The sequence below is a fragment of the Coenobita brevimanus genome, chromosome 70, assembly GCF_032717465.1.
Source record: "Coenobita brevimanus isolate Jiangsu-jjx chromosome 70, ASM3271746v2, whole genome shotgun sequence".
In the NCBI taxonomy this organism is placed as follows: domain Eukaryota; kingdom Metazoa; phylum Arthropoda; class Malacostraca; order Decapoda; family Coenobitidae; genus Coenobita; species Coenobita brevimanus.
In genome coordinates, this window is record NC_137023.1 from 33107160 (window position 1) to 33132229 (window position 25070).

General features: G+C 42.9%; 1 protein-coding gene and 1 non-coding gene across 2 annotated transcripts in view; both read right to left on the reverse strand.

Moving 5' to 3' along the window:
* Window positions 1–25070, reverse strand: part of LOC145406409 (uncharacterized) — a 485658-nt gene that overhangs the window by 311309 nt on the left and 149279 nt on the right. The gene's annotated exons all lie outside the window — the stretch shown is intronic.
* Window positions 20162–20280, reverse strand: LOC145406563 (5S ribosomal RNA). The gene has a single exon (XR_013898583.1). It is a non-coding gene; the product is annotated as a 5S ribosomal RNA (ribosomal RNA).

The following is a 25070-nucleotide window of genomic DNA, read 5'->3' on the forward strand; positions in this document are numbered from 1 at the left end:
AACTGTACAAGGTGAGAAGGACATTTTCTGATCTTTCTTCATTATTTTGTGCACTGTCGATTTGGTTTTAAAGTATTTGATATTATAACTTTTAGATCGTTTTTCTTGACTTATATTTTTCAGCAGAGCATTATTCACAGAGGGAAACAAAATGAGGAAAGAAAATGAAAAAAGAGAAACAGGGGGGAAGTATGACAGACAGAGAGAAGAGGGAAACGAGTAAAGTGGTCCTGATAAATAGGAAAGGGCAACTCTCTCTCTCTCTCTCTCTCTCTCTCTCTCTCTCTCTCTCTCTCTCTCTCTCTCATTTTTAGCTTCCCTCTTTCTCTATTTCCCTCCGTCTCCCTCGCTCCGCTCTCCTTCACCCTGTCAACATCCCATATACCGTGCTACACCATCCCAATGTTCTGGTCTGTTTATCCTCTCTCAGCTTTCAGTTCTGAGGGTTGGGTGATGGTGGGTAAGGGTGATGGTGGGTACGGGTGTGAGTGTGGTAGGTGAGAGTGAGTGAGAATGAACAGGGAGGCAGGGTCAGGTGAAGGTGAAGGTGGGGTGAGAGAGGGTCGGATGGAATGGGTGAGGTGGGTGAGAATGAATTCTTTAGGAAAGACTGGGTGAGGGGAAAGGTAGGCTTCACTTAGGTGTGGGGTTAGGGATGAGGGGTAGGGAAGGTGGGGGTGAGGCCTGGGTGAGGAGAGAGAAGGTGGGTTGGGCGAGGATGGGGTGAACAGACGACAGTGAGTTGATTGAAAGTGGGGTGGGTGTGGGAGAGGACTGGAGGGTAAGGGTGCGGTGGGTGAAGGAGGGTAAGGGTGGGGTGGGTGAAGGAGGGTGAGGGTGGGGTAGATGAAGGGGAGTGTGGGTGGGGTAGATGAAGGCGAGCGAGATGGATGAGGGTAGAGGATAAAGGTAGGATAAAGAAGATTTAGAATGGTGTGAGGAGGGTGAAGATGGGGCAAGTTAGGGTAGGTAGGGTGAAGGCAGAGGCAGGATGAGTGGGGTGAGTATGAGTGGCATGCAGTGGAGGTAAGCCGCAGGTAACAGCCAGTGACGCACATAATCAGGGTACTTCAAATATTTCATTGCCCAGGTAGATGGGTGACGACAGGTGCTGAGGCAGAGACACTGGTGACTGGAGAGTGAATAGACATACATAAGACTGTGGCAATTTGACAGAAAATAAAGTGATGTATTTCTAGTCACGCAAAGAACAGTCATACATAGTGGCAGTCAGAGAAAAAAACTGACATAACAGCAGAGAAAGAATAGACAGACATATTGGTAGCCAGGCAGAGAACAGACATACATACGCAAGTCAAACACGGAACAAAAGGATATACAGCCGATATGATAATTAAACAGACCTAATGGTAGTTATGGAAAAAAATCAGAATATACAGAGACAGCAAACCATGGCAGCAAGCACACAGCAACAGGTAGACACCTTCATGGATAAACCGATACCTGGATAGGTGATCAAACGGGGAGTGGCACTACACACACACACACACACACACACACACACACACACACACACACACACACACAAGCAATTTGGCATGCTCTCTCTCTCACTGTCACTTTTGTTTTATGTTGTCATTCTCATTAATTTCTAATACCCATAACAATCACAGTTCACTTGTCCTCACCTAGTCTGTCTAATTTTACTCCACTCTACGCAGCACATTGTGACTCATGCTCCAGTACACACACATTTAAGTCCCTCCTCTACCCCTCGCTCCCAGCACATCCTGTTGTTCACACAGCCAGCAGTGAGTGGACCCACAACCCATTCACTTGGGTAGCCTTGAATATTTTTGTTTTTGTTCTTTCTATAGAATCCCTTGCATGTCACTGTATAGAGTAACATGTGCAGTAAAATAACACAGATACGCTACTCTTTTAAATCAGAAATAAAAACAAAGCTGGATGCGGATACACAACGTCCAGAGTTTATATGAGTTGGCTAAGAGTTACACCAGTTTTCATGTACATGAGTTTTTATGCAGGATATTCGCTATAATCAGCAAGTACCTGGGTCAGCCCACTGAAGAACGGTCTGTCCTTCGCCATTCTGACTGTTACTCTTCAGTCCAGTTCCAGCAAATATCCATATTTTATTTCTCCATGTTATTCTCTGTCTTCCTCTTCCTCTCACTTCATGATCCCGGCTGTGTATCTGTTAACTGTTCTACGAACAACGTCACCTGCTCACATCCATGTTTTTTTTCTTTTTGAGTGTGTGACTATATCCTCTACCTTCGTCTGTTCCTTAATCCATGACGCTCTCTTTGCTTCTCACCGTGTGTTACCTTGCATAAACTCTTAACATTTCCTTTTAACAGTTTCAAAATTTGTACACCAAGGATTTTGTTAGACCCCTGATTTCCTTTTTATAGATAATGGGAAGGACACATCGAATACATACTTATTTTTTCAGATACAAAGTCAATTCCTTATGCATCATTATGGTGCTGTATTTTGTTTATAAAATCTCTCTATTTCATTCCTTTTCTCCTCTTGATTTTGTAAAGCCTTTGATGCCATCCTCCGACGCCAGCCAACCACCATAACCCACAACACCAAACGCTGGCATACCAACTATATATCAGGCAGACAAGCACACGTTACATTCCAGTGCAAGTCATCACGAACACGAAACTGTCCTAACGGGGTTCCCCAGGGTTCCATTCTCTTACTCACCCTCTTCAACCGATACATGCTTGATATTCCTACACACCAACCATCCACAAACGTTGTTTCATTTGCACACGATATTACCAATACGTCTACACACCGCATCGTAAACACAGGGTGCACAGTGCAACAAGATTGCCTCAGTGCACTTCAGGCATGGGTGGAGGGCAAAATGCTGACCAATGCTCCAGCCAAATCAACCACTACCACATCACCAGCAACAACCACGAACACTGATATACTCCTAACATCACACTTGACGATGCACCTGTGTCACACACATCCTCTCCGCTAACGTCTTTGGAGTGACATATGACAATGAACACGCCTTAAAGGATCACATACAAGACATAAGGAGACGATATATACTGTATAGGGCACTTTGGGGCAGACTTTGGACAACAAAAAGAAACACTTCCCCAACTCTACAAACAGTATATCAGATTAATAATGGCCTATTCTTCCCCGGCATGGGTTCCCATCACATATAATACCCACTAGAGTACCTTACAGACCATACAGATAATCGCTTTGCGTGTCACCTCTGATTGCACCAACACTACTCCCATAGTCCAGTTACACACTGAAACCATAGTCTTAGAGAACACCTCCGAATGAGAGGCACACACTTCTATGCGGTAACCTGTGTTAGCAAACAACACCGCTGTCTTCATATGGGAGCCACACTGTACAGTTAGGCACGTAAATATAATTACCAGCACGAAAACATCATCAGACCCTCTTCAACGACATCCCAACTTTCAGAAAGTCCTACACTAAGAGTGAAGAAACACCTACGTACCCACTTCACGCGCAGAGCAGTACAACGCCTCAGTCAGAATACGAAACTACATGCCCCCTTTCATGAGGTATCAAATGGAGCTGATCGAGATCACTTTGTTAGGCTGAGACCAGGGCATCATCCAGCCCTCTTCTTTAATCAGCATAGGTCTGGGTTGGGTGGAATCACAGACGATAAGTGGCCCGCTTGTAGACTAGGCCTACACAACATAATCCACATTATGGAGGACTGCACAGCACACACCACACCAAGGCGCAGACACAGCATCAACGGTGTAAGGAACCCATTGAACGACCCCATAGGGAAGGTTGCTTATCGTCGGTCGTCGGGCCTACTTGGTCAGGCTCAAAATTGCCATTTGTATTCCTCAGGATATAATTCTTAATTTCCTTTCAAACGTACCCGTATGTGTAACTGATGGGACAACAACTTTGGGAATCACATTAGATATGTATTTTAAATAGCTATTCATATCGTGTTCTGACTCAAATTCAGATATATGTATTATGACTGTAGTGTTACATACATAGGCAAAACTTGTACTAAACGCTAGCCAACCTGTCCATAAAACCACACTCTCAGTCACAATCCGGGACATGGAAAGTCAGTGTGAAGTAAAAGAAAAAAATATAAACAAAGTGTGTGACGCAAATCACCATTAATCAACTGGAAACAAAAAAATTACCTTAGCCAATTAGAGACGACTGTTTGAAGACGGCGGTATTTTACGGTCAAGTTTGCAGAGGCGGAGCATAGGAGTCACATGAGAATTAGGTCAGTCAATATACATAGGTCAATCCACACAGAAATCACATAAATAGTGACGCAAATGATGTAGTACGGCCACTCAGTACATCATTTGCATCATGAGTGCTCCTGCTTCAGTTTTGACTTTGATAATCTTAGTACATGGTGACGATGATAATCTTAGTACGTGGTGACGACCATCATCCACTGATATGATGCAGTTCTGCCTACTTCCGTCACCTTTATCATTCATTTTCTGTCTGTCCTACTTTCTTCCTATTCCTCCCATTCCTCCTGTCACCTTTTATTATTATTTTTCCTACTTCAAGTGACTCTGTACTGAATGACAAGTTTAATGGTTTCCTGTAACCCAGGAAACCATCTAGAGCTCTTGGTGGTAACCAAATAACAGGGTAATGTAAAGCCTACTATGGTGCCTCTGTTAACTGTGCGGAGAGATGCAAATGCGGCGGCAACCCGGGATCCGAATCACACTCTTCTGCGCTAATCTGCCTCAAGGGAACATCGGTTCACTGCATGAGACGGCCCTGAAGGAGCAATTGCTTACCTGCGGTTGATAGGTCTGACCGGCCAGGTAGACTGGGACTACTTAACAACAACAACGATACAGCTATTTGGGCCAAAATGACGCCATATCCATTATTATTTTTTTCTTTAAATTCTTGGTGCACTGTTATTCGGACAACTCTGAAATAATGTTATAAAACTTCTTAATAATATTGTAGTCTGTATCACTACATTATTAATTTTATACTGATGTATACTTGCTGATGGACAAAGAATTCCATGGACAAATTCATCTCCGTAATTCACCAATTTGAAAATTTGATCTTATCCAGTAACATTTATTCTTACCTGTTTTGATTAAATTCATCAAGACCTCACATTCGTGACAGTAATTCTATAAACTAAATTTTCGCTAATATCCGATGAAAACATGTATGACAGCTCATTATGTAGTAATGATAAAAGAAAATTTTGTAAAAAAGATACACTGACACTGTAACATGCATCGCACACACACACACACACACACACACACACACACACACACACACACACACACACCACTCTTCGGTTTTCCTATCTTTCAAGCGTCATCTGTCTCTTGTCTTTCCTTCCTTCACCACGCCACTTTATTCTGCTCTGTTTCTTTTACTTTCTTTCACCTCCTCCCTTTCCCCCATTTCACACGTCCCTCTCCTACCTTCTAGTTCCTTACCTCCCTTTTTCCTACTTATTATCCATCGTGTTTGGTTCACTTTCTCCTTTTCCTCTTCCTCCCTTATTTCACTTTTCACTTCTCCTGCTCTTCTACCTGTCTATCTAATCTCCCTCACCTCAATCTGCCTCTCAGCTTCTCCCTACCCAAACATTCTCTCCAGCTCCTCTCCCCAGTATCTCTTCTTATCGCTATGCTTTCTCGTTTCTACTTTTCTCTTAGCTAATTTATATGCCTTATTACTCCGCCTGCCTGCTAGTCGGTCTTCGTTTCCATCTCCGAAGCCTCCAGTGTTTGCCTGGATTCTGTGTTCTTTGCTTCTGCCTATCCCTGCCTCCGCGCCTCCCTTCCTGCCTGCCTCACGGTCGTCACCACGCCAATATTCTCCCTAGCTCAAAAACCTTCCACTTTTCTATTCAGTCCTGATGTGAAAGCCGTCCAGCACACGTGTGTGTATGTGTGTATGTATGTATGTATGTATGTATGTAAGTATGTATGTATGTATGTATGTATGTATGTATGTATGTCAGTATGTATGTATGTATGTATGTATGTATGTGGGTAAAGGACTGAAACAGACAGAGGCACATACAGCCACAAAGGATAGGGGAGAGAAGAATTGGGTTGGCTGTCTGTCAACGTGGCAGGGCTGGAAGACAACAGTAATTTGGCTGTTGGTGAGAACATCAGTCAGCAATCACGTGGACTGGCAGTGTTGTGACGCCGCGGCTAATTGTATATGAAGCACCAGTATCCGGGTCCACCACTGTGGCTGGGGACACGGGGGGGCGAATGGCGTAAAAACACACCCAGATATCAGACTGCCCTAATTAAAAAGTTCAGAAATTACCCCAACAACACTTTATATTTTTCATCATGTTTCGGGTATATATCTCCTACAGTCCGCATGTATCTGAGTGAGCAGTCTCTGTGTGTTAGGTTGGGGTAACACCTCCATCGGCACTGAGATGGAACTGTGGGATGATAATTAACCAGACGAAGGGGCCGTGAAGTGGCAAGTCTGCGAGTGACAACACAAATGGAAATGAGGATGTGCTGCGTCAGAGACATACTCCTCAGATGCTGTTCTTAGCGACAAAAGCAACTACCTCTTATTTCGAGATGCGTGGACTAACTGCGATCGAGAGACTGAAGGTCATAGGCATAGGGAAAGACAGAGTCTAGAAGACAGTTTAAAATCTGAATAGGTGTGTGCATGAAGAAGAGGGAATACTGCTAAACTTTTGCGTTTGAGCTTTAAATGGACAAGGGGTGACACTGTGCAGCCAGACAGGTGCAGTGTGTCCGATGTAATGAGAAAGGGATGACAGAAAAGAGATCAGAGACGCAATGACTATTAAAACAACGACAATGGAAAGAGAGAGAGATGAAGTCTTGAAGCAAAGACAGACAGACTTGAGGGAAGGGAGTTAATGAGGCGAAAAGCCTTTAGTTCCACCCTTTCGATGTGCATGGTATGGTGAGCCTTCTGCCAATAAAAGCTGTACTGTACACAAGGGAAAATAGACTCCTGTACAAAATCAGCAACTGTACAAGGTGGAAAGAAGCACAGAGTCAGAACACCGTCCACAGCTGGCTGCCAGTAATTATTAACGTAGCTGATGTGTGGGAATGAGGAGTGAGTTTCTGTTTCCCCTCATTGTACTGTTTGACACTTCCACAATACCATCTTCAGTTGGTCTCGGATAGTTTCTAGAGTCTCCAAGACAGCATGAAATCGTAGAAATGAAAACTAAGTCATGCCTTGAAAAAGAGAGTTAGAACATTTCTATTTAATTCTCTGGCTGCCAATCAAAATCCCTAAAACAGACGTGGTGTCGGCAACTGATGGCAACATGGTGGGTTGTGGCAGAATGTTTCTGATTAAATAATGGTAATATATTCTCAAAACTAACATCAAATTACGTAGCAGTATTTTACAGGCGTAGCAGTACAGTAGCAGATACACAGTCGTCAGGTCACTGATTACCTCCGTCAGCGAAGTGTGTGTGTGTGTCTGTGTGTGTGTGTGTGTGTGTACAATATATATATATATATATATATATATATATATATATATATATATATATATATATATATATATATATATATATATATATATTACAGGCTCGGAAAAAATAAAGATTGAGAAGGGCGTGCACCAAGGAGATACAATTTCACTAAAATTATTTACAGCATGCCTAGAAAGTATTTTCAGAAAGTTAGACTGGGAAAACAAAGGAGTAAACATAGATGGAGAAAAGCTAAACCATTTCACATTTGCAGATGACATTGTCCTTATCACAGAAACAACAGAGCCACTGCAAGAAATGTTAAATGACCTGAACAGAGAAAGGCTCAAAATGGGGATAAAGATGAACCGCAGTAAAACTAAAGTACAAATACATAAAAGAGCTTCATCAGAATAAGCGAAGAAATTCTTGCAGAAGTCGAGGAGCACAAGTACTTGCGGTAAATACTAAAATCAACGAATGACCATGAAAGCGAAATAAAAGACGCATTACAATTGGGTGGAAAGCTTTCGGTAAACATAGAGACATCATGAAAAGATGCTTGCAGTATGTATGAAACGAAAAGTATATAACGAATGTTTCATTCCAGCTATGATGTACGGTTGTGAGACTTGGGGGAAGAATTTGTTCAGCAAAGGACATGCAATGGCTGATGATGATGATGCTGATAATAATGACAATGATGATGATGTTACATGCAGACTGTGAAAAAACCCTTTTCGTGAAATGACTTGTCAGTTCGTCGTCAAACAAACTAACAAACAAATGAAATTGCCATAAGCAGAGCAATTGCCGATGGACCCGATTGTGTCGGCTTAGTTTTCACTGGCGTTTGGGCAATAGGGCGCTTGTTGGAGGAATCCGATCGTCCGCTTGGTTTTCACAGGCATGTAGGCAGTCATTTGGCAATTTTTTTTTTTTTCGCCTTTCATTGCGATGCAAAGGTGGGTTTAGGAAGCTAATAATTGTATAGCCAGGTGCACCAGACGTGTCTCTTCAAGTCAGTAAGGGAGAGAAAAAAAAAAAAAGATTTTCGAAATCTGACAAACTGGTGCCTCGGCCGGCCACTGGGTCCCGATGATTTCCGGACCCACGGCCATTAAAGGGTTTCAACCCCCCACCCAGCCCAAAGTCTTTGACTGATTTGGATGAAAAACGATAGGCTTTCAGGATTTATGGCAGTGGTATTCACTAATTTTTGCAAGAAAGCCACTTTAATAGACTACATTCACTATGAGAGCCGCACCGGAAGCAAAAATGCATAATATTACTACTTAATGTTACATAATTACAGTAGGATACTTACCTCATCACCGGTAGTTTAATGAAGTGATGAGCGGAAATGTGCCAAACCCTTTTTTTTTACTTTATTCATGGAGTATCTGTAATTTGTAACTGCAATTCTTGTTAGACAATCAAGACATGCACTGGTCACTCGGTTTCTTCGCTTCCTTTTCAGTGTTCATTGTCGAAAATGTCGATTCGCATGTGTATGTACTAACGAAAAATGACATTACATTTTGCACACATTTCTTCAGAGCTGCGTAATCTGTAGCAGAAACAATGTTCCGAAGGTGGTAGACACCGTTTTTCAGTTCAGCTTGCAGGATGTCGTTTGCTTGAAGTTCAATTATCTCGCATTCTACGGCGGCATGATCATGACAGAGATCTTGGATGACTGGGGTCAGAGATGATGCTGGTACATGAAAAGGAAACTGAAAAATTCCTTGTATTTTCTTATATCCTTAAATCGTGATTCAAGCTCTTCTCTCAACTCTTCCAATACGGTTTGAAATTCATCATAACTGAAGTAATGCAAAAGTTACAGGTCATTTGAGGTGGCTGTTCTGTTTTGAGAAATGTGCAAACTGTCTGTCAAGTATGAATAGTTCTGTTATCTAATTTTGGAATGCAGTAACTGCACGCAGCATACTACCTGGGTGTTTCTCTTTCCCTTGCAGTTGCAGGTTCATTGAATTCGGGTGACAAGTAATATCAGATAACAGAGCTAACTTCATAATCCACTCTGGATTCTCCAAATCTGGCTCATTTCTTCCTTTACTAACAAGGAATTCACGAATCTGAGGAAGGAGATTGAAAAATCGTTCGAGTACTTTGCCCCGAGATAGCCATCTCACCTCGTTATGCATCACCAAATCACCATATTCTGTCTCACATTCCTCCAGCAATCCACGAAACTAGCGGTGATTTAGTGGTCGTGAAACAATGAAATTCACTACTCTTACAACCAACTGCATCACAGTTTGTAGTTCACAGTTCCTGAGTTTTGCCACAAGTGCCTCTTGGTGCATTATGCAGTGAAAAATTTACAAAATTTGGGGTGTCTGCACTCTTCTTCATCAGGCCAAGTCCCTTTTCTTTCCACTTCATAATGGGAGTGCCATCGGTGCACACTGATGCTAAATTTTCCCACTTTAAATTGTTCTCACTAAAAAATGGTTTGAAGCTCTGCAGGAATATCCTCTCCTCTTGTCAGTTCTTCTTGAAATGAGTCCTCTTTAGGAAACCGAATCCATACACAAAGCGAGCTACATCACAAATATCTGTACTCTTGTCTACTGCCATACTGAAACAGGGTGAAACCGATAAATCTGTAATTAACTGACCACGAATGTCATCACCAATCTCTCCAGTTCTTCTCATTATGGTTGTGTCTGACGGCTGACGCCCTTTTATTTGCTTGATAATAGCGTCTCTGCTGCTGAAGTCAGCGTTCATTATTTCTGCTGAAGCCATAAAACACTCCTTGATTACCTCTGCGTCAGAAAACGCCTTCTTATGCCTAGCCAGAATCCATGCAATTTCAATGTTGCTTCGGTCAGGATCTCACTAACGGGAGTTGTTTTGTGTAGTAGTCTTTGTTACCACTGTCATCATTGTAGTAAACTGCTCAATTATATTTTTTCTCAGGTAACTTCCATTTTTTTTTTATATATCCGAAGAAGAAGGAACCAAAGGCCATGAGCCCGCAATAACAGTTCCCTTCAAGAGAAAAACAAAACTCAAGAGAGAGCCAGATTCAAGATCCGATCATTTCGAGATGCGTGGACACACTGCGTTTGAAAGACTGGAGATCATAGGAAGCAGGAAATACTTACAGAGGGAGACAGTTTCAGAGTTGACCTGTTGTATAAATGAAGGACTGGGAGTAACGGTTAACTCTTGCATTAAAGAGTTGGACAGAAGAGGGATGAGAGTTTGCTGCTAGACGGGTGCTAAGCGCCCGTCGTAGAGGTGGAGGAATGCATGCAGACAGTTCAGAGAAGCAGTGACCATTGAAGTAGCGATAGAAAAGAGATGAAGATGCAACAGTGCGGCGAAGAGACAGAGGTTGAAGGGAGTCAGTAAGAGGGCGGAAGGTGGGTATAAAGTTCATTAAAGTTTCCATGAGTGGTTCTAAAATGGCGCTCTAAATTTTCACGTTTAAAACCAGAACACTCCTGATGAATTAAACTCAGTGGATTTGTACCACGAAGCACAAAGAAAAATTCCTCACTCCACTTTTCTTGAAATTTTCGGTGTTCATCTTGTATCACTCGCACTTTCCTTTTCTTACATACCTGGCTCGTATTTTGTTGGTAGACTGGCCACTTGTTTCCCCTCCATCCATACTTTCACTTTCTACCTCCCGGGGCTGGGATGCTGTTACATCATCAGTGCGTTTTCGCTCAATTATGTAACGATCCATCATGCCAGACCACCACCGTGCGCAAAGGCAGATACACTACTGTTTACAAAATTACATTTCTACAGATAATCTCCTGGCCTGCACAAGAACTCGCGACCTGTTCGTGTACGGAGGGACCGGTAGCAGCTGATATTTTTTCGAAAGTCATTGTTGCTCTTAAAGCCCGAAATTAGTCAGAGCTGGTATAAACTATTCAAAACCAATGTACTAGTGAACAACCAGTATTACCTTGGCATAACTAGTTGCACCTAAGGATGGGGAAAACCCGAAATGTCAGGATTAAAAGGTTAAACCTAGTTTTAGCTTAAAGTTTTATCAAAACTAGTTCCAGCAACAGCTTTGTACGACGAAACTAGATGTAATAAATCACCACAGTGAATAGAGGTAAAAATAGACAAAGATATTTAAATCTTGCAAACTTTTAATAACATACGTAAAAATAATATACTGTACACTGCCAGGATTCATACTTTATTAAAACTGATAATTACACCTTCACTATACTAATATCTTTTAAGTTCCACTGCAACGACTCATGCTAAGTAACACTATTATGTAGTTCAAAATATTGAGAAAAAATTAAGAAACTGCATTATTTATTTTTGCACGACATACTGTTGTGACATTTTGAATTACACAGCAATTTACGTTTCTTGCATTGGCATAATTTGGTTGCACAATGTTCTGTACAGTGACATCTAAAGACACCTTGAACTATTCCCACACTTGACAAAGCAGCAGCACTTCCTAACGATATTTCTTTTGCCTTCAGGGACATCAGTCAAGGTCAAGAATGACTGCTTACAGGTATCAAATTCAGACCGACTGTACAATTTCATAAGAATACCGTCTTTAGTTCCTAATTTATACGTTCCATCCTCACTTCTTCTTATAACAACTGCAATAATATTTCGAAGATTTTCTTTTCCCCTGTCAACTTCTGGGATTGGTACTGTTACATTTTGCCCAATACTTGCTTGAAGGTGAGTGGCATCAGATACTGTTTACATTCTTTTTGCCTGCTTCTCCAAACTACTGCCTGCTACTTACCGAACATGAGATATTCGTGCTTCAGTATTATAGGTAGGACACAACTTCTGAACCGAAGCCCTCCTCGCCACTCTCGATTTCTATCCCACATTACATGAATATTAGACCCACATTTTGCACAGGAATGAGCTCCACTTGTCTCTTTTTCACACACACAATACAAGATTACGTCAGATTTACTGTCAGTTATTATGATCATGTTAAATTCACCTATACAATGCAAATCATCAATAGTTCCACTTGCGGTTTCCTTATGCACGTTTGCAATGATCTTGTCTGACTGACGATGAACAAGCCACCCCGCACAACAACCACGGTGACTGAGTGACTGAGTCGACCAACCATATGACCCATCCATGTGAGCCAAACATGACCCGACTGTTACTACTGTTGATGACAGCTACGCTGGTCGTCAGGTACCTTAATAAGCATGACACTTTCTTCACACTACACCGAAGTGGATTAAATATACGATCAAGATACCGTTAATCTTATCATGTGGATAAGATAAACACAATTTAAAGCACCTGGTTTTCACTGAGGTGTCTGGCAGGTAAATACCATAACACGTAGTGCTCTCAGACAGAGCAGTTCTTGAAACTAGTTTTGACTGAAGTGTTTAGATAAAACTAGGTATAAAATCACTCCAGTCCTTCATTTCGTGTTTTACCCAGCCTCATTTGGTGCAACTAGTTCTGCCTAGGAAATACTAGTTGTTAAGTACAACAAATGTGACTTCTGGTTCTTATTAGTTTTAACCAGTTCTGACTAATTTTTGGTTTTAACTGCAACGTATCATTACTAACTACGGCTTCGTCTTCCACTGAAATTTAAAAATAAATTTCAAGACAAAAGGCTTGGTAGTAATTTATTAACATTTTCTGTACAAAATTTATATATATATATATATATATATATATATATATATATATATATATATATATATATATATATATATAAAGAAAAAACTTTCGAGATTAGGATTTTGGTAATAATTGATTTATATATTTCCTGGATGGAGAGCCGCCAATCACGCTGTCATGAGCCGCATGCGGCTCGCGAGCCGCGCAATGAGTACCACTGGTTTATGGATATCTATCGTTTGATTTTTTTTTTTTTTTTTTTTTTAACGACTGGCGCAAAATTGTGACCTGTAGAGTGCAGACAGGCAGACTGACAGAGAGACAGACATACGGAACTGACCAACTTGTTTGCCGAAACGAAAGATTCCTGCAGTCGTTGAAACTGCCATAGGCAAAGTGCTTGCTGGATGGATCCAATTGTGTCTGCTTAGTTTTCACCGGTGTGTGGGCATTGTGCGAAAATATCCTCGCTTCATTGTGAAGCACAGGATGGGTTCAGGGAGCTAAATATTTCATTGTCAGGTGCGCCAGACGTTTCTCTTCAGTTCTATGGGAAAAAATCGATTTTCGAAATCTCAAAAATTGGTACCTGGGCTGTCCGCATATTCCCAGTGTCTATTGCTGTTCGGCACTCAGAGAAATTGGAACCAATCAGCGCACGCAGTGAGTGCAGTGGTGTTGGGGGGGATAGTCAGCTATCCCCACACAAGTAAACTAGTTTAATGGGTAGCTTGCTCCTTTTATGTGCAGATATTTTAGGTTAGGTTAGGTTAGTGACTATTCACTAAGCTAACCTAACATATCCTACTTTTATATACCCACAACAGGAGCAAGTTACCCGTTAAATTAATTTTCTTTACTTGTGTGGGGATAGCTTACTAAACCTCCCCCAACATCCCCCCCACCACTCACTGCGTGTGCTGATTGGTTCTAATTTCTCCGAGTGCCGAATAGTAATAAGCATCGGCCCAGTCTGTCAGACATGAGCAGGTGTGCCTCGGTGACCCCAGAAGGGACTCTATAGACGCTGCCTGCTCACGCCGCGATGACACTGATTGCCTCTTCACTCTTGAAAAACTGGAGAGTGCTCTTCTCGGCAGAAAGGACACTGCCGCAGGGGCTGACGGCCCCATCTATTCTCTCCCAGCGAGATTGGGCCAGAGGGGCCAAACCTCTCTACTCAATATTTTTAACCGCTCACGGAAGGAAGGAAGATTTCCTAGAAAGAGGAAGTACGCAATTATTCATCCCATACCTAAGCCCAAAGACCCAGCTGCCATAGACCTGTACCACTTCTCAGCCGTATAGCCAAAACAGCTAAGAGGTTGGTCCTCTCCCATCTCGCCTGGAAATTAGGCCCATTGCACCCTAGGCTTTTTCCCTACTTGCAAGACCGAAGTGCCCCACAGTGCCTTGCCTCATTTCTAGGCGAGCTGAGGAGCGGCAGAGAAACTGCTATCTTCCTCGATCTAGAGAAAGCCTTTTAATTAGCCAACCCTGAAGCCATCCTTGCAGCGCTTGCTGAGAAAGGAGTCAATGGCAGACTCCTTTCTTGGATCAGGGATTTCCTCATTGATCACACTGCCTGTGTCCACTTTCAGGGTCAGCTCTCCCCTTCCTACCCACACTCTAACGGCACTCCACAAGGAATAGTGTTCAGCCCTTTCCTTTTCAACGCCCTAGTAGAAAGCTTGCTGTCCATCGACTTCGGTCGCAACGCCACACTGCTCTGCTATGCAGATAACCTGGAGATTGTTCTCTCTCACAGAGCCTCGCACAATCAGGCCACAGCTGCCCTAACCCTCCTCTATGATAGGTGCTGTGAGCTTGGTCTTATGATCAACCTTGACAAGACCAAATGTATGCACTTAGGCACGCGCCCTCCAGAGAGCCCTCTCCTCGGGGGACATCGTTTGGACCTAGTTCGCAGTCACCAATACTTGGGGGTGTTGTTTGACAGAAAGTCTGTCCTTTGCCCTTCACATCCGCTATCTGCAGGAGAGAGCTGTCCCCAGGATCAATGCACTTAGAGCACTTGCGTGCCAATCTCTAGCGGCCTCCAGTCTCGTACTCAAAACCTTCTACTCCCACGTCATATGCTCCCAAATTGACTACAGCACCATCTGTCTTGTAGGGATTTCTGAAGCTCAGTGCCTTTCCTTGGAGGCCTTGCAGAACAGGACGCTGTGTATCATACTGGGAGCCCCCATGTGGACCCGACTGGAGAAAGAGTCAAAAGCTGTTTTCCATCCCTTATGCACAGGATCCGAAGTCGATCAGCAGCAACTGCAGCTCAGCTATGCTGACACAGGCCTCAGCTCCCAGTTTCCATCCTACTGCTGAGAAGCATAGCACAACCTCCCAACCCACATCCTGGAAGGTACTGGGCACACTGCATCACCAATATAATCCACAACTTTGGCCTATCACCCATGCTCTAAGAAGGCCCTGATTCACATAATCCTGACTATTCCCCCCTCCTCCCTGGCATCCCCCAGCCATACACTGTCTGGCCCCTGCAAGCAACGTTCCCAGAGCATCTATTCCTGTTCTTCTCCGCCAGCAAAACCTTGAGAGAATCTCATCGCTCTGCTTGCACAATACCTTCAAATATTTCACAGATGGATCAGTTTCACCTGAGGGGTCTACAGGTGGTGCATTCGTCTGTGATGGTCTGGTTGAGTCCTGGCGACTCCCCACACGGACTACCACGTACAAAACAGAGTTGGTCGCCATCTTAGGTGCCCTATGTCATGCTCTATGGCATCGTAGGCTCCAGGTAGTCATCCACACCGATTCACTCTCGTCTCTATACGGTCTCTGCACCAGATGCTTCATCGACTTTGCTCACCTATTGACCTCATTTCATCCTGTAGCCGACTCCATCTCTCGCTAAGGGGGTGAGATTCTCCTGCACTGGCTGCCAGGGCATGTAGGCATCTCAGGCAATGAGCGCGCCGACGCCGCTGCCCACGCTGCCACCGCTCTCCCCCACATTACTTTCCCTCTCTTAACCAGTCTCTCACGCTTAGGCCATACAATTGCACGCTCCACCCACGACTTCACCATCGCCAATCATGAGGCCCTGGTGGCAGAGGGTTCTTACCAGAGCCACAGCTTACAAACCACCACTTTTCCCCCCTCTATACACCTAACTTCCTAATTAAATGAGTTCACTGAATCCGCCTTGGTTACCCCTGTTTCACTCAAATCACCCACAACAACCTTGAGCCTTGTGCACACTATCACCACATAGACGATTGGCCCCTACTCCTTTATATCCTTGATTGCCCTGCCACTGCCTCCCTCTGCACTGCTATTTCTCCTTCTCTTATCAACAGAGTCTCTAGAATGCACACTGCTGCTGAAATCATATTCCTTTCCCCCGTTTCCTCCCTCCTCTCCCTTGTCTCTAACTATCCCTCACCATCCTAGCCTCTTGCATCAACCTCCTAACTCACCGTCATCTCTCTCAATCATCTACAACGCTACATCCCTGACCCACCTCTGCTTCCATCATCTTATCAACTCGGTGTATCCCTTCTCCCATGCCCTCTCTTGTCTACCAACAGAGCATCCCATCCCCATAAGCTCGCCACAATCACAACAACACCTGCTCATTACCTTCCCCCTCCTTGCTTCTCAGAATATCACGACCTTCTTCCTCCTCTTAGCCACCTTCCACTTTTAACCAAACCCTACGCCCTTTCTCACTGACGGACTTCTTTGTCTGCCCGTGTCCACTCTTCATTCTCAAAGGTGGACAAATCTATACCAACCAACCAACCGGGAATATGCGGGCTGGCCACTGGGTCACTACAATTTCTGGACCCAAGGCCAGTGAGGGGTTTCAACCCCCCACCCAGTCTAGGGCCTTTGGCCGATTTTGATGAAATGCAATAAGCTTCCAGGGTTTATTGATATCCACCTGATTTTTTTTTCCCAAAAAATTGGTGCAAAACTAACCTGTAGACAGCAGACAAACAGACAGACAGACAAACATATGGAACTGACCAACATGCTTGCCGAATCCTTCGATTCCAGCAAGCAACAAACAGGGGTGCAAACATACTCCCCTTGCCCAAGAGAATTACTGTTGCGCAGCAGACGTCCCCTCCACCCTTTCCACCATCCTGCGTGATGGGGATATTGTTATTACTAATAAACTGATGGATCTCTTGAGGAAGGCCCGATTGCTAAGAGTGATGTGACTTTTCATATGCAAGGAAGAAGGAACCTAAGGTCGGAAGCTCGCAAATCGTTCCCTCCAAGAAAAACAAAAACAATACAAAAGAGAGCCACATTCAAGATTTGTTCATTTCGAGATGCCTGGACACAATGTGTTTGAAAGACTGGAGATCATGGGAAATAGGAAGTACAGACAAAGGGAGACTGTTTCAGAGCTGACCCGTTGCATAAATGAAGAACTGGGAGTAACGGCTAATTCTTGCATAAGAGAGTTGGACAGAAAAGGGATGAGAGTTTGTTGCCAGACGGGTGCGTAGCACCCGTCGTAGAGGTGGACAGATGCAAGCAGACAGTTCAGAACTAGCAACAGAATTGAGATAAAGATGCAACAGTGCGGTGAAGAGACATAGGTTGAATGGAGCCAGCAAGATGAGGAGAGTTAATAAGACGAAAAGCCTTTGACTTCACCCTATTGAGAAGAGCTAATGTGGGGAGCCTCCCCACACATGAGTGTTGTGCTCTACACATGAGTGAATAAAACCCGTGAATAAAGTCAACAACTGTGTAGAGGTAAAGAAAGTACGGAGTCGGCTCAACACACCTAATCTCTTGGAAGAAGATTGTATGAGATATAATATGATTTTTCCAAGAAAAGTCCCGAGAGAATGAAACCCCAAGTATGTTTAAGAATGATGCAGGACTGAACTGGATATTATTAAACATTAGTGGGTTCTCCTGTGGAAGATTCTGTCATGTTCATAGCTGTAAGAAGTGAGGCTTTGATGCACAGAAAACAACATTATTTGTACCCCAGTCAGAGATTAGGTGTGCCATAGCTTCATCCTTTATTTACTGAAGTAACTGCTGAGATGGACGTTGTGGGAATCGAATGGAATGGTGAAAGGTGGAATCATCAGCGTATAGATGTACAACTTAGAAGGTCACTGATAAATAAAAGAGAGTTGGTGATAGGACAGAGCCCTGAGGAGCATCACTGTTGATGGATGTAGAAGAACGATGGCTGTCTACGACAACAGCTATAGAACGACCAGAAGCTTTAGGCGAATGCACAGATAGAAGGATAGAAACCGTAAGAGGGCAGTTTGGAAATTAAGGATTTATGCCAGACTCGATCGAAAGCCTTTGAGATGTCAAGTGCAATGGCAAAGCTATCGCTAAAGTACCGAAAGGAGGTTGATCAGAAATCTGAAAGGTAGGTGAGAAGATCGCCAGTGCAGCGACCCTGACGGAACCCATACTGACGATCAGATAGAAGGCTGTGATAGGAATGATGTTTTAAAATTTTCACGTTAAGAGCAGACTCGAAAACTTTTGAGACACAGGATGTTAAAGCAACTGGGCGATTTTTAGAGGGTTGGGAATGGTCACCCTTCTTTGGGACTGGCTGAATGAGAGCAAACTTCCAGCAAGAAAGAAAGGTACAAGTTGATGGACAAAGGCAAAAGAGTTTACCTAGGCAGGATGTAAACACAGAAGCACAGTTCTTGAAGACAACAGGAGGGGCTCCATCAGACCCATATGCTTTGTTAATATTGAGGCCAGTGATGGCAGAAAATACATCAACTGAAGAAATTTTAATGTCACCCATGAGGAAGTCAGAGGGGGGAAGTGATGGAAGAACAGCTCCGGAATCGTCTAAGGTGGAACTGGAGGAGAAAGTCTGAGAAAAGAGATCTGCTTTATCAGTAGAAGAAATAGATACAGAGCCAACAGAGTAGAAAGGAAGAGGGAAGGATGATGCGGTAAACTTGTTAGAAAGGTTTTTGGCAAGGTGCCAGAAGGAGCGGGAAGAATTCGAGGTGAGAGAATTTAGTACGGATGAAATTATTTTTAACAGAGCGAAGAACAGACTTAGCATGATTCCGGGCAGAAACATAAAAAAAGATGAGATTCAGGGGTGGGTTGGCTCAGGTACCTCTTATAGGCCCTCTCCTTGTTGTGGACAGCATTAGAACAAGCATGAATAAACCAAAGCTTTCTTGCATTAGTCAAAGGATATAAGAAAGGAATGTATTCTTCCATGCCCGAGAGAATAACCTGTGCTTGCGGTTTTTATCTATTGTAAACATATATATATCTAAATGTGGTTGACAGGTGACGTATTTGAAATAGTTCCTTCCTCTGACTGTTCTGTTTCGTATAATGATGTGCCCTATATTAAACCATGTGCCATAGCTGACGGTCACCAGTTGATGAGCGCAAATGTGCATTAATTAGAGGTACTGGACACTTCCAGTCGATGGTTGGGTGTGGTATTTTACCTTTTGAACATATGTAAATGTTTTACCCTTGCTTATATACGTTTTCTTAACTAGGATCGACAGTTGACGTATGTAGATTAGATCCAAACTCATCTGGTTCTTTTTCATTTATTGATGTAGCCAATATTAATACAGGTGCCAAGTCTGACAGCCAGCAGGTGATGATTGCAGGTGTGTAATGCTGAGAGCCATTACACATTTTCGGTCGATGGTGTTCTGGTGGTCTAGGTATTGTACCAGTTAGAGTAAGTACACGGTGACTGTTTAGTTAGGTTTATCTATTTGTTTTTTAGGCTTTAGTGTTGAGTAGCGCTTCGTAAGTTAGGTTTATCAGTGTTAGCAACTTAGATTATTTTTCCGTTTTTTCTTTCTTCGTTATTATTTAGTTAGTGGTGTCTTTCTAAAACAGATATTAAAAAAATAAAAATCATTCATTGCCAGACGCCATGTATCCCAAACGGGGTGGTCAAGGGCTCAGAGTTAATTGTTTTACAGGGAGGGGCACTAATCCTCCACCAACCCCACTTGAGACGTAGGGAGAACGTTATGCCAACAGCATCTGGTGTTCCCAGGCGGTCACCCATCCAAGTACTAACCAGACCCAACGTTGCTTAACTTCGCTGATCGGACGGGAAGCGGTGTACTTAACGTGGTATGGCCATCACAAAAAAATATGAAAATAAAAAATAAAATTAAAAATACTTGGCTTAATGACCTGGGCCTTCAGGCCAGTGGTCCATGGTAAAAACATAAAAATAAATAAATAAATTAATTAATTAATTAATAAATACATAAATAAATATATCTTCTTGGCATTTTTGTACGTGATACGGGTACGGCTCATTCACCGCTATCAGTGTCTATCCTGCATCATTTATTCATTTCTTACGGCCACAACTGTAGACTGAACCGTCCCAGCCAAACGTGAAAACTCCCCAGGTGAGTCTGTAGTGGAACACTGTTTATATATAATCTTGTGTGTGAATATATATATATATATATATATATATATATATATATATATATATATATATATATATATCATCTCATCAACCGTTTGAGTGTCCACTGCAGGACCGGCCTATTCCGACTGAAGTGGGGACGATACAGCCAATGTATCTCTACCAAGTGACTTAGGCTGTCTGGTAGAGATTTTATGTAGGGTTAGAAGTGCTCGTAAGTGTAACTGTAGTGTTGGAGTGGCATTGGATGTGTGTGTAGTCTGTGAACCAAGTGTAATCGGCCCGTACAAGCCGACTGGGTGCGACACTGGTTCAACCACAGCACCCCTCATGTCCGCCAATGCAGTACGTGGCCAGAAGAACGCTCCCAAAGTTTATTACCCTGGCGGGGCGCGAACCCTCGTTCTTCAGTGTACGAAACGCACACTTTACCACTGTACCAAAGACGCTCTCTCTCTCTCTCTCTCTCTCTCTCTCTCTCTCTCTCTCTCTCTATATATATATATATATATATATATATATATATATATATATATATATATATATATATATATATATATATATATATATATATATTGTTACGGAACAGAGAAAGATAATGTACACTTTAAGTGAGAATACTAAAAATCACTACTGTCCCGCAAAGTTCCAGGTTCAAAACAAAAGAGTTAGGTAAAATTACAAGTTAAAGTTTAATGCTCAAACTAACAACAAAACATTCAGGACTCATAAGGATAATGTAATGGCAAAAAACAGATTAAATATATGGTTAACTGCAAATAGCCTCTATTAACACGAAATTAGCAAGGGTAAATTTATCTAAGTCAGCCCTGATAAAATGAAAATACACTGGGTAATGCTCAGTTAATGCAAGATAAATTATTACAGATACAAAATATTATTATCAATGACTGACATCCAAACTTTACATTAATCACAAAAACCTTACTAGGCCGAAGAACCAACACCCCACGCTACACAGTATAAGAAAAAATGCAATAACAGTTATACTCAAACCACACAGCTGCTAGATGTTTGGAGACTTCCTGAGCACTCACAATAATAACTGTACAGGGGAGGACAGAGATGTGAACAAAATGAGGAGTAGATCTAAGTGGCAATAATGCAGAGACTGAGCTCATTATATAGGGGCCGGCAGAACTTGATACAACTTGCAAGAAGGACGCGCATATGAAGCCATGGGGACAAAGAGTTGACAATCCTGCTCTGAACAACAGAAAAAACGACTTACTCTACTATAAGGGAGGAGGGGGGGGGAGTGAGGTAGAACACGCTCGTGATCAAACATGCAGCATACTGTACGTTAGAATTACACAAAGGATGATGAAATCATAGGCTATGTAACACCTCCCCACAAAGAAAAAGAAATTTACAAAGGAAATTTCTTATTATTCTAAAACAATCTGTCTAAAGTCTAGATAAGCAATCTGCAATAACATTTTCTTTCCCCTTGACATGTTGTATGTCTAATGAATACTCCTGAAGAAGTAGACTCCATCTTGTCAATCTCTGATTTTTATCTTTAAACTTACTAAGGAATTTCACTGGGTTATGATCGGTATAAATGACTATGGGGTCAAAACCAGAACACAAATAAAATGAAAAATGCTGTAAACCCAAAATCAAGGCCCAAAGCTCTTTCTCAATAGTTGAGTAGTTCTTTTGAGGTGGAGTGAACTTCTTACTGTAATAAGATACAGGGTGTTCAATACCCTGATCATCCTCTTGCAGCAAAACAGCCCCAGCTCCTGTATCACTTGCATCAACAGCCATCTTAAAAGGCTTAGCCAAATTTGGAGTAGCGAGCACTGGCTGACTTAATAGGATAGCTTTAAGTTTGTTGAAAGAGGATTGACAGTTATCGGTCCAGACAAATTCAACTCCCTTTTTCAGTAGGTCTGTAAGTGGTGATACAAGAATTGAAAAGTTAAGAACGAATCTCCTGTAATAACTTACCATTCCCAAAAATCTTTGTAGCTCTTTCCTACTTTTAGGTCTGGGAAGATCACTTATAACCTGAACCTTAGCTCCTGGTGGTGCAACATGTCCATCACCAATTACGTACCCAAGGTACTGAACTTTAGCTTGACCAAACTCACACTTTGATAAATTAGCTACAAGATTAGCCTGAACCAAACGCTCAAGAAATTTACTGACATGGCATAGGTGATCTTTCCAGCTGTCACTGAAGATTAATACATCAATATAAACAACACACCCTGCCAAACCCTCTGTTACAACATTCATGAGCTTCTGAAATGTGGCTGGTGCATTCTTCATACCATATGGCATTACAGAACATGCAAAAGTCTTTCCTAGTGTTACAAAACATGAGATCTTCCTAGCACGTTCAGTCATAGGTACTTGCCAGTATCCCTTTAATAAATCAAACTTACTTATGTACCTAGCCTTTCCGATCTTGTCTATGCAATCTTCCACGCGAGGGAGAGGGTAAGTGTCTGTTTTGGTTATCTGATTAACACATTTGTAGTCGATGCAAAGCCGCTGTGACCCACCTGGCTTAGGGACTAGAGTGACAGGAGAACTCCACTCACTCTGACAGGGCTCAATCATCTTGTGGTCCAACAGGTAGCCAAGCTCCTTCTGGATGAGAGGAACTTTCACTGGGTTCACACGGTAAGGAGGCAGTTTAATTGGCTTTGCGTCTCCAACATCGACATCATGCATCAACACAGTGGTTCTTCCTGGAGTGGCACGGAACACTTGCGGGTACTCCTGCAGTAATGCCGAAAACTCCTGCCTTTCCTCGGGAGGTAGATGAGAAAGCTTAGTCTGGAGATCATTCATTATATCAGGATTCTTCCCCAAACTATCACTCAGGCTCATGCTGCATGGGAGAACTTCACTTGCAGACTCGGGTGGAACAGTTACAGTGCAGACTGGGTTATTTTCGTCCCGCCTGTGATATAACTTTAGCATGTTGATGTGACAAAGTTGCTTGTTCTTTCTACGATCTGGTGTGGCGATGACATAGTTGACATCACTGAGTTTCTTCTCCATGAAATAAGGACCACTAAACTTGGCTTGAAGAGGTTGCCCATGCACTGGTAGCAGAATCAAAACCTGATCTTCTGGCTGAAAGTGGCGTAACCTGGACTTCTTATCATACCAAGTTTTCATCTTCTCCTGAGCAGCTCCTAAATTCTCTCTCGCCAGCTGTAAAGCAGTGGACAGCCGTTCTTTGAACTTCATCACATACTCCAGCAGGTTGACGTCATCTTCCTCCGACAGCCAGCATTCCTTGAGTAGCTTAAGGGGTCCTCTTACTTCATGGCCAAACAGTAGTTCAAAAGGTGAGAAGCCCAGTGATTCATTTGGAGATTCTCTTGCGGCAAACACAACGAATGGAAGACCTTTATCCCAGTCTTTCTGATGTTCCAAACAGTATTTCTTGAGCATCGATTTGAGTGTTTGATGATATCTCTCCAACGCTCCTTGAGTCTGGGGATGGTAAGCTGAAGACGTGATCTGGGTGATGCCCAACTCTTTCAGAGACTGCTTGAAAACATTTGACATGAAATTACTTCCCTCGGTCTGACTGTACCTCCTTGGGCAGACCAAACTTTGTGAAGAACCCTAGCATTTCCTTAACCACGTTCTTTGCTGAGATATTTCTAAGTGGAATGGCTTCAGGATAACGAGTAGCCATATCAATCAGGGTCAACACATAAAAAAATCCTGAAGAAGTCTTAGGAAGAGGGCCCACAATATCCACCAACACACGGGTGAAAGGCGCCTCAAAAGGAGGAATGGGAACTAGAGGTGCAACCTTTTCGGTCTGATTACACTTCCCCACAACTTGACAGGTGTGACAAGACTTACAATATCAGGAAACATCCCTGAAGATACCTGGCCAGTAGAAGTGTTTCAAAATGCGTGCCACAGTCTTCCTCACTCCAAGGTGTCCTGCCAAACTGGATCATGAGCCACTCTAATGATATCCTGCCTACAAACACGAGGGATGACAACTTGATGTACAACCTCCCATTCACAGTCGGCTGATGCTGCTGGGGGTCTCCACTTCCTCATAAGTACTCCTGACTTTATATAATAACAAGTAGAAGCACAGGCTGACTCTTCCTCACTGCAAGCAGAGTTAGCTAGACCTTTCAACTCAGGGTCAGCAACCTGCAACTCAACCAACTCTTGACGAGACAAATTATCAACACTACGGGGTACTGCCTCATCTGGTGAGTGGTCCAAATTAGCAAGAAAAGTGTCAGCTAGGATAACATCATCATCATCATTATCCTCTAAGTCACCAGTAACTTTAGACTTAGCCCTAGTGACAGCACATGCAGAGAACACATCAGGGACATCACAATCCTGGGTCGCATTGACTGGCTCACTAGACAACTGAGGAGCTGGACACACTTGACTTCCACCAATATCATTCCCAAGTAAGAAAGTTACACCTGACATTGGGAGTGTCTCAACCAACCCAACCATAAC